We start from the raw sequence: 11,251 nt of genomic DNA on the forward strand, positions 1-11,251 counted from the left end.
GATATAGCTGTCTCTTGTGAGACTATGCCGGGGCCTAGCAAACACAGAAGTGGATGCTCACAGTCAGCTATTGGATGGATCACAGGGCCCCCAATGGAAGAGCTAGAGAAAGTACCCAAGGAGCTAAAGTGGTGTGCAACCCTATAGGTGGAACAACATTATGAACTAACCAGTACCCCCCGGAGCTTGTGTCTCTAGCTGCATATGAATCAGAAGATGGCCTAGTCGGCCATCAGTGGAAGGAGAGGCCCATTGGTCGTGCAAACTTTATATGCCTCAGTACAGGGGAATGCCAGGGCCAAGAAGTTGGAGTGGGTGGGTGGGTGAGTGGGTGGGGGAGCATTGGGGGACTTTTGGGATAGCACTGGAAATGTAAATGAAATAAATACCTAATTAAAAAAAAGAAAAAATAAACTGCACTAGAACCAACTGATTCATCATCATCATCTTCTTCATCTTCATCTTTCTATTCTTTCTCCTCTTCCTCATCCTCTTCATCCTCCTCATCTCCTCTTCCTTCTTTTTCTTGCCCTTTTTCACTGCATCAGCTTTTCCTTTAGCTCTGTAGGCAGCAATATCCTTCTCATACGTCTCCTTGAAGAAGCAGCCTTCTTTTCATAGGGCTGCTTGTCATCCACTGCAGTGTTCCACATCTCTCCTAGTTTCTTTGCAACATCACCAATGGATAAGCCAGGATGCTTGCCTTTGATTTTGGGGAAGAACTCAGAACAGAACAAGAAGGCTGAAGGAGGCCTCTTGGGTGCATTGGAGTCCTTGAAGTTCCTTTTTGGTCTCCCCTTTTTTGGGGGGGCGGGGGGTGGGATGTAGGTTTTCATTTCTCTTTCATAATGAGCCTAGTCAGCCTTTGCCATATCTTCAAATTTCCCCCCCCCCTTTTTTTAGCAGACATGGTCTTCCACCTCTCTGAGCACTTCGTGGAGAACTCTGAAAAGTTGACAGAAGCATCCGGGTGCTTCTTCTTGTGTTCCTCCTGGCAGATTTGTGCAAAAAATGCATATGAGGACATTTTGCCTCTCGGCTTCTCAGGACCTCCTTTACCCATGTTTAGTTGATTTTCCTCCACAAGGCACAGAGTCACCAGTGCCTGTCTGGCTCTTACTTGCCCTGGTGCTGTCTCTATGGAGCTCAATGTCCTGCAATGGCTGTGAGAGCAGAGCCGGCAGAATATTGTTTAAAGAAGAAACAAACGAAAAAACAAAACCAAAAATATTCTACCTGCTTTATTTGGGGTAATATTTGGGGATAAAAAGCCACCAGCAGTTGAGTGAGAAGAGAGTATTATATTAAATTCACAGAATGGAAAAGAAATATACTTACCCATGCAGCATATGTAAACCTCAAACACAAAGCCGGTATGTGGAATAACCTCAACATATGTAAATTGAAAATGTAAAGACTGTGTGTGGAATAATCTCAGCTAAATGAATTTCAAGAACAGATGGAACAAATACCTGGTGAGAAGTTGAAATTTTTGGTAAGAACTTATTTCAGAGAGATAAGCAAGGATTGGTTAAAAAAAAAAAAAAGGACCTTTAGAAGTCTCTGTGAGGGGCTGATGAGAGAGGTCAGTCAATAAAGTGCATATGTGCTGTCTTAAGTTAGGGTTTATTACTATAAAGAGACACCAGGATCAAGGAAACTCTTTTAAAGGAAAACAATTAATTAATTGGGCTGGATTACAGTTTCAAAGGTTTAGTCCATCACTAACATGGCAGCATGCAGGCAGACATGGAGGAGGAGCTAAGAATTCTACATCTTGATCTGATGGCAACAGAATAACAATGTGTCCCACCCTGGGAAGAGCTTAAACATATGTATGACCTCCGAGCCCAACTCCACAGTGATACACTTCCGCTAACAGGGCCACACCTGTTCCTACAAGGCCAAAACTCCTAAAAGTGCCACTGTATGGCCATGTATTCAAAAACATGAGTCTATGGGAGCCATAACTATTCCAGCCACCACATTCCACTCCCTAGCCCTATAGGCTTGTAGCCATAATATAATGCAAAACACATTTATTACAATTTCAAAAATCCCCATAGTCTTTCACAGTCTCAAAAGTATGTAAAAATACAGTCTTTTCTGAAATTCATACAATCTCTTAACTGTAATCCCCTATATCACACTCAAAAACAGATTACATACAATGGCACAGGGTATACCTTACCACTCCAAAATGTAGGAAAGAGACCATAGTGAGAAAATACTGGACCAAAAACCAACTGGTCAAACTCCAAACTCTGCATCTCTGTGTCTGATGTTAAGGTCCTCTCCAGATCTCCAACCCATTTCTGCTTTGTTGACTGCAACACACTTCTCTCTCTTGTTCTGGTTCCACTCCCTGTTATCAAGAATCCTTGACAGATTTCTCATGTCTCTGGCATCTCCATCATCAAGGCAATCTAGGCTTCACTTTTACAGCTTCATGAAATAGCTTTTCTAGGCCTCCATGCAGGGACAGCCCTTACACTTTCTGGCCTCAACAGTTTTCCTTAGTCACAGAGTCTATACTACCTTTCACACAATAGCCTCTCTGGGCCTCCATATAGAGACACCCCTACCATGCACCTGGCCTCGGTGGCTTTCCTTAGTCACAAAAGGAGATTCTATATCCTGTATCTTCTGTCCTTGACTGTAAAGCAAGAACCATGTGGCTAAAACTGCCAAGTTCTGTTGCTTGCTGTGGCTAGAACATGGCTCCCTTGTTCAATTACATATTCACCAGCTTTCTGTTTTCAATGATTTCCTTCAATCCCTAAGTTTGGCTGTTCTGGAACTTGCTCTGTAGATAAGGCTGGCCTAGAACTCAGATATCTGCTTGCCTCTGTCTCTTGAGTGCTGGTATTAAAGGTATATACTACCATGCCTGAACCTAAGCTTTTCTTGAATTACATTTCACACATTGCAAGCTTAGCTGACGGGGTTCTTGTCCTGAGGTCACTACTCCCATAATTCTGTTTAATATCTTGAATCAGTTTATCTCCTTGAACACAGAATTTATCTCTATTCCACTTCCTGGTGCCTGTTTAATCCTTGAAGCATATGCTTTATATTTTTCCCTTGCTCCATTTCATCAAAATGTTCTTCATAAGCATTAACCTTAGTTGACACAGGACAAAGTCTATACTAGGTTATTTTGAGATTTTTGCTAATGCATTAACCCAAAATTCTTCACTTTAGCCTCAGGCAGACTTTTGGACAAGGACAAAAAGCAGTCAAAATATCACAACAGTCTCTAGGTCATATACTAAAATTTTTTTCCTCTGAAATCACTTGATCCAGGGCCCCACAGTTTAACTCTCTCTCAGTCTGACTGTCTTACATGTTCCTATTAGAATAACCCATTAAGAAATGCTTGAATTATTTCATTGCCTTCCTAATCCAAAGTCCCCAAATCCACATTCTTTCCAAACAAAAGCATGGTCAAGTCCATCAGAGACATACCCCATAACAGGTATCAACTTCTATCTTAGGGTCTTATTGCTATGAAGAGACACCATGACCAAGGCAACTCTTATAAAGGAAAACAATTGGAACTGGCTTACAGTTTCAGAGTATTAGTCCATTATTGTCTGTTGGGCTGATTGTTGTTGCTGAGCGTGTTACAACTGCTCAGGAGGGGCAGAACACAATCTGTGATAGGGGTCTCCTGGTGTTGTTCTTCACAGAATGAGAGGGATAAATTCCAAGAATCTCTGGTCTGGCCAGAAGGAAAGGTTCTAAAGAGCTCTGATCTGGCCAGAATGACCAAAGTGTTAGAGGTCTCTGAAGAGAAGCCCATGCAAGGCAGGGAGTCAGGGTCTCTCCCACTACCATATCAGCACCAATGTCACCAGGAGCAGTGGTTGCAGCCTACAAGCAGCAGAGACCCACAGCTGGAGCTACTAAGCAAACAGGCAGCTAGAAGTAGCTAAGATCAACAGTGAAAGGCAAGTAGCTGCAGATAGCCAGGAGCTGCAGCAGCAAATGGTAGTAATGGGGGCGTGAGCCCAGCCTGCCAAGGTGCAGTGATGTATGCTTTGGGAAAGAAAGCCCTTCCCCAGAGCGTTACTGCTCAATAAAACAGCTACTCATGTACTTTATTCGATGTGGATAGAGATCTTATAAACATTTTGGGAGTAGGGTGGGATCAGTCTGACATGTTAAAGATACTATATTTGAGTGGAGAAGGACTCCAGGTATTTTCCCTATGTGACTGATTATCATGGCCCTCTCGATGGGGTGTCATGGTTACATCTTCCAGAACAAGCAAAGCTTGGCAGAGAGCTGGCCCCATACCTACTCTTCTCAATTCTGACATTTCCCAGGGTTTGGGCTGGCTCAACCTTTCCAGTTCTTCTCTCTGGTGGCATGGTCCACTTTCCCCACAAGTGTCATGGCAGGAAGCATGACAGCATGCAGGCAGACATGGTGCTGGAGGAGGAGCAAAGAGTTCTACCTCTTGATCCAAAGGCTGCAGAATAAGATGTGTCCTTCTGTAGAAGTGCCAATATTACAGAAATATACCACTGTATCCAGCTTTGTATGGACTCTGGAGAAATGAACTCAAGTCCTTGTGTTTGCATGAGAAGTGCCTCATCTACTAAGGCAGCTCCATAGTACCACATTTAATGTTTGTTTCAAATATTTCTCTCATCTGGTACCTTGGCACTATCTTTCTTCATTAGTCATTATAGCCATGGGACTGTGGCCCTGAGGCTGACTGTCAAGATGATACTGTAAAGGGGGAACACCCACACTGACATCTTCTATATAATGCTATTTGAGAAGGAATGTACATACACTGACTTCCTCACTATGAGCAAGGCACACAATGAATACCAGTGTTACCTAATATTGTAGTCTGGGTTTCTATTGCTGTGAAGAGACACCATTACATTATCAAGGCAATTCTTATAACATTTAATTGAGATTTGTGTACAGGTTCAGAGTCCATTATCAACAAGGCAGTAGCATGGCAGCATCCAAGCAAGCATGGCTCAGGAGATACTGAAAGGTCTATGTATTCATCTGAAGGCCTCTAGAAGACTGGCTCCACATGGTTAGGAGGAGGGTCTCAAAGTTCACCCCAACAAGGCCACAACTATTCAAATAAGGCCACACCTCCTAATAATGCTACTGCCTGGGCCAAGTATATTCAAACCACCACACCTGAATTTCAATATTATTTTGATGTTCCATTTCTGAGTGCAACAAGGGACACCACAATAACACAACTCTTAGCTTCCCTTATGTTTTCTGACCTTGAGCATTTTAAGAAGTGTATATTTTTAACATTTTTTTTGAGATAAAGATATAATTATATCATTCTCTCTTTCCTTTCTTTACTCCATCAAACCCTCCCAAATACTCTTCAAATTCATGGCCTCTTTTTTCATTATTCTTATATATACATTATGTATATAAACTTCTCAGTCTGTATAATGTCACTCATATGTGTGTTTCCAGGAATGGCCAATTGGGATTAGATAAACAAATGGTATGCGTCTCCCTGGAGAAGACAATTTTTTCTGCTCTTAGCATTCCTCAGTTGCCTGTAGTTCTTTGTGTAAGTTTGAGGTCTGGTAGGCTTTCTGTCTTTTTTGACAAGTCTTGTTGCCTTTGTTCAACTCATGTTTAGACAGTCATGTTGATGAGTCTTCTATGGGTGAATTTTCTGAGATTACGAGGAGATACAATCTCTCAGTAAAGTTCATGATTATCTAGCTTTTGCACTTTCTGCCACCTCTTCCACAATGTTCCCTGAGTCTTAGGTACACAGGTTGTTTTATAGTTGTGTTTTTTGGGACTGGCATCACAGCTTTACATGTTGAATGGTTGTCATTTTCTGTAATGGTCTCTATCTGTTGCAAAGAGATGTTCCCTTGATAAGGGGTGAGGACTACACTTATCTGTTGGTCTGAGAACAAATATTTAGAAAGTAGTAGGGACTATGTTAGTAGTAGTTAGTAGAGTGGTGGTTGTGGATTCTCCAAGATCCATGACTTCACTAGCACTGGACAATTAACAAAGATTTCCATACAAGACCTAATTTCTTTTTTTTTAATTTTTAATCTTTAGTTTGATTTAAACATTGCTTTTAGTATGATGACAACACCAGCTGTGCAGAAAGGGCTCTGGAGATGCATTCATAGCAGCACACACCTGCAGTTCTTCTACGGTTCTGGAAGCTCCAGAGCAGCCAATATTGCTTCATCAAATACATTCTTTAGGCCTTTCTGTGTGAGGGCAGAGCACTCCACATACTTGACAGCCTTCAGATCCCGCACCAGCTTTTCAGCAGCCTCTGGAGTAATAGGCTTCTGTTTGTTCTTAACAAGTTTCTCAATAGTAGAGGGGTCATCTCTGAGATCAATTTGGGTCTCAACAAGCAAGAAAGGAGTCTTTGGACAGTGGTGAGTTATCTCAGGCACCCACTTTTCTTTCACATTTTCAAATAAGGAGGGAGAGACCACTGAGAAACATACTAGAAAAACATCGGTCTGTGGATAACTTATCGGTCATAGTCTGTCATAATCCTCTTGCCCTGTAGTATCAAAAAGTCCAAGAGTGTATGGCTCTCCACCAATCATAACTGTGACTGCATAGTTGTCAAAAAAGGTTGGTACATATTCCAATGGGAATTTGTTTATCGTGTAGGATATCAGGAGACATGTTTTACCAACAGCACCATCAGCAACAATAACACACTTAATTGTTTGCATTTCAGAAATAGTTTTGTATCCACTTTTAATATTTCAAATTGGATGTTGACCTCAGCTTCTCCGCCGGGGTATTGGCAGCACTGCCAAGACATAATTTCTTTATTGTTCAGCTTGTCCTTTAAGTCCAATTAAAGAGCTGATTACTTAAAGGTGTATCTGGTTGGATATTTTTATTTGGTTCCAGGAAAATGGTTCCTTTCTTGATTTCCTCTTTGATCCATTAGTAATTCATTCAGTAGTAAGTTGTTAAATCCCCATTAGTTTGAACATTACTAGAGATTTGTTTGCTGTCAATTTCAAGTTTTGCTGCACTGTAATCACAATAAGTGATTTCAATACTTTTGAATTTGTAAACATTTGTTTTATGTCCCAGGATGTGGTCTACTTTACAAAAGCTTCCATGCACTGCTGAGTATAATACTGCTGAGTATTCTTTGATAGTCGGGTGAAATATTCTGTAGATGTCCGTTAAGTACATTTGATGTATGATTTATATTAATTATGATGTTCCTCTGTTTAGTTTTTTTCCAGGTGACCTGTCTACTGGAAGACTTGGAGTATAAAAATCACCTACTATTAATGGATTGATGTTAATTGACCATCTTTAAATCTAAGAGTGTTCATCTAATGAAATTGATCACGTCATAGTTTGATGCATAAATATTTAGGATAGTAACATCTTCTTGGTTAACTGTTCCTTTGATTAAAGTGTCCCTCTCTAACACTTCTGATTAGATTCATTTTGAAGTCTGTTTTGTCAGATATTAGGATAGCAACTCCTGCGTGCTTGCTGGTTTCATTTGATTAGATTACTTTTATCCATGAGTTTACTCTCAGATGCTGCCTATCATTAAAGCAAAGATGTGTTACTTCTAGACAATAGATAGATGGGTCTTGTTTATTCACCTGTTCAGTCAGCCTGTGTCTTTTGAGTGAAAAACTGAGACCAACAATATAAATTATTGATGAAATGAGTGTGTTAGTTGTGGTCATCGTGTTGTTGATTTTTGGTGCTGTTATGTTCTCAATGATACTTGATGTTTTAACAATTAAAGGCTATGGCTATCGGTCATGGCTATAATCCTATAGGCTATAAGATTAAAATCCAGAAAGCAGTAATCAAGCAATAGCAAAAGCAGCAAATGCAACAGTAAGAACCAGCAGCAGCAGGGGCAGCAGGAGCAGCAGCCACCTCTCAAGGCTCTGGCATTTATACCCTCTCAAGACTCCCCAGAAATCCAACATAAACTATCTACAACTGACAAAAATCACACACACACACAACCCTGGAGCATGAGACAAATCATAGTGGCTGTGGACAATCTAAAGCAGCCTAAATCCCACACTTGGGATTAAAACAAAAACACAATAATATAACTGGGTTTTTTTTTTTTAAGAAAGCAAAATTCTCACTACAATAGGTCCTGTGTATGGGACCAGGGCTAGATCTTGTTGATTTAGGCATAGGCATGGACGGAGAGATGAGGGAGCTTCACCTGGCTGGAACTTAACAAAGAATGTTGGAGATCTGGTTGGGTGGAGAGGTTGGATGTAGAGCACCCTTCCTTAAGTTGTTTTTTGGTATAGAAATTAAAAAGGTAACCTATTAACCTTGGTTAATTCAATATCTTCTGAAGCAAAAGCTGTGTGTGTATGTGTGTGTGTGTGTGTGTGAGAGAGAGAGAGAGAGAGAGAGAGAGAGAGAGAGAGAGAGAGACTAAATGTCAATGTCAGATGTTTTTCTTAATTTCTTTTTTTTTTTTTTACTTTGAGACAAGGCCTCTCATTCAACCTGGATCTCCATGATTCAGTAGGCCAGCTAGTCAATGATCTCCAAGAATCCACCTGCCTCTGTCCATCTCCAGCCCCAAGGTTTTAGATGTGCACCCTTGCACCCAGATTTTGTGGGTGATAGGGACCTGAACTCAAGTCCTTATACAGCAGGCACTTTACCAAATAAACTATCACCCAGCACTGACAAAAATGGCGTTCATGCCACATTCCCTGATTCAGGGTAAATAAACGTGAACCCAGGGATGTGACCGAGGTAGAGTTCTCCATGTTTCCCCAAGTGCATATTACCATCAAATCAACTTTCAACAAGTGATTGAACAGCATCAGAAAATCCACTTTGTTCCCACATAAATAACCTGTAGTAACACTACCATCGAAATCATGTATTCTTCTATCCCTTTCCCAACATGAAACTATAAACTAAAATAAATACTTCTGCCCCTAAGTCTTCTCATATTTGTCCACAGTGATGAGAAAAGTAAATAATACAATAATAACATGATAGAAAGCAAAAAATGATGGCCCAGATGCAGTTGATTGATCTGGGTTTCTGACCTCCAGAACAGTAAACTAATTGAAATTCTTTCCTTTATAAAGTACACAGTATTAATTATTCTCTTATAGCAGTTGAAAGGAAACTAAGATAGAAAATTGTTCATGGTGCCAGGTAAGGTACCTTATATCTTTAAGTCTGAAAATATTCAGAAGGCAGAAATAGGCAGATCTATGTAAGTTTAAGGCTAACCTATATAATGAGTTCCATGCCATTGAGGACTATATGATGGGAGGAGAGGTTTAATGCATGATGTAGATAGAATATTGCTATGTATACCTGACACTATGAAAGCCACTTTGTAGCTGGTTTGTGGGTATAACTACAAATGGTTCTGAAAGGTATACAGGAGAAAAAGCCTAGAATATTATAAATTAAGGGTGTTAGTTACCTTTCTGGTGGTTGCAACAAAATATTTAACAAAAGCAATTTAAGGAACAAGGAGATTATTTGGGTTCACAGTTATAGATACAGTCCATCCAGGCAGAAAAGCCTTAGCAGCAAGAGCTTGACGTAGCTCTTCACACTATATCTGCAGTCAGGAAGCAGAGAGCGATGGATGCTGGGGTTTAAACCACTCCCTCAGTTTCATTCAATCAAGGGTCTACCTTGATAGAATGTTGCCACCCACATTCAGAATGGATCTTCTCATTTCAATTAACTCAGTCTAGAAACTGGATCACAGGCAAGCCCAGATCTTTGTCTCCTAGGTTATTCTAGGCCCTGTGAAGCTGACCATCAGTGTTAACCATCAAAATTAGAATCAATGATTCTGATTAAAACTCAACGAAGACAAAATGACCAGAAACACCTGGACATAACAATAGTGTATAAACATGGCTCAGTGGTCGAGTGTTGCTGTGCGTATGACCCCTAAACACTCTGAGCGTGGGCTCTAAGACCATTGTCCTAGATGCCTGAAAGTCAGTCTCCTGTTTGCCTTTGGATGAAGATGTAGAACTCTTAGCTCCTCTAGCACCAGGCCTCCCTGGAAGCTGCCTTGATGATAATGGACTGAACCTCTGAACCTGTAAGCCAGCCTCAATTAAATGTTGTCCTTTATGAAAGTTTCCTTGGTCATGGTGTCTCTTCACAGTAATGGAAATCCTAACTAAGACAACATGCCAACACGGATGAAACTCCACTCCTAGGAGGCATTGGTAATTAATGGCTGCTGGTGAGGAGGTAGCATTTTACTGGCACAGCCACTAATAAGAAACCAGCTCTGGGGCTGGTGAGATAGTTCAGCGGTTAAGAGCACCGACTGCTCTTCCAAAGGTCCTGAATTCAAATCCCAGCAACCACAAGGTGCCTCATAACCATCTGTTACAAGAATCTGATGCCCTCTTCTGGTGTGTATGAAGACAGCTACAGTGTACACACATATAATAAATAAATTTAAAAAAAAAAAAAGAAAGAAAGAAACCAGCTCTTCTAAATAACCCTATACATATATCTATGCATCAACCCTAATTAAAATCACCAATTTGTCTACTTTTAAAGACATAAGAGTAGAAAGAAGAGATTCAGGAGTGAGAAGAAGATAAGAGAGGGGAATGGAGAGTTAATTTGGTCAAAATATGTTATATATGTGTATGAAATTGTCAAGGAATAAATATATAAGATCTGCAAAGATTAGACCCACAACACCCATATCTGAAAGGGGCAAGGAATCACTAGGCCCTTACCCATTCCTGAGAATATATAGGAAATTAACAGTTATTAAGGAGGGAGAGGCATTTTCTTCAGTGGTGTAGCCACTGGTAAGGTGCCTATGCTCCTGTAAACAGTCCCTCACCCACACTCCTATAGATAACCTAATGGAAACTAACTGAGGCTCCAAAAAAAGACATGAAGTTAAAAGGTGGGCAAGAAGGAGATCAATAGGAGTGGATGGGAGACAATAGCTAGTAATAATCAGTGAATATGATCAGAATATAACATGTACATGAATGAAAATATGACAACCACTATCATGTAGTTAGTATATATGCTAATGAAAACAAATTTAGAAGCAGAAAACCAGCCTGAGAGGGCCACAAGCCTCTTCAGGTCTGACCAGCACCTGAGTAGCTAGAGTGCAGGGTCGGCTGACACCCGCCAGCTACCCACGACACCCACCACAGGATTTTGAGACTTCTGGTGAGTGGAACACAGCTTCTGCTCCAGTCCAATC

The 11,251-nt window shown here is 40.7% G+C and overlaps 1 pseudogene; it reads right to left on the reverse strand.

Moving 5' to 3' along the window:
- Window positions 1–6,179: 6,179 nt before the first annotated feature.
- On the reverse strand, window positions 6,180–6,728 carry LOC110300464 (annotated as a pseudogene).
- Window positions 6,729–11,251: the final 4,523 nt, after the last annotated feature.

The sequence above is a fragment of the Mus caroli genome, chromosome 8, assembly GCF_900094665.2.
Source record: "Mus caroli chromosome 8, CAROLI_EIJ_v1.1, whole genome shotgun sequence".
NCBI classification, from domain to species: domain Eukaryota; kingdom Metazoa; phylum Chordata; class Mammalia; order Rodentia; family Muridae; genus Mus; species Mus caroli.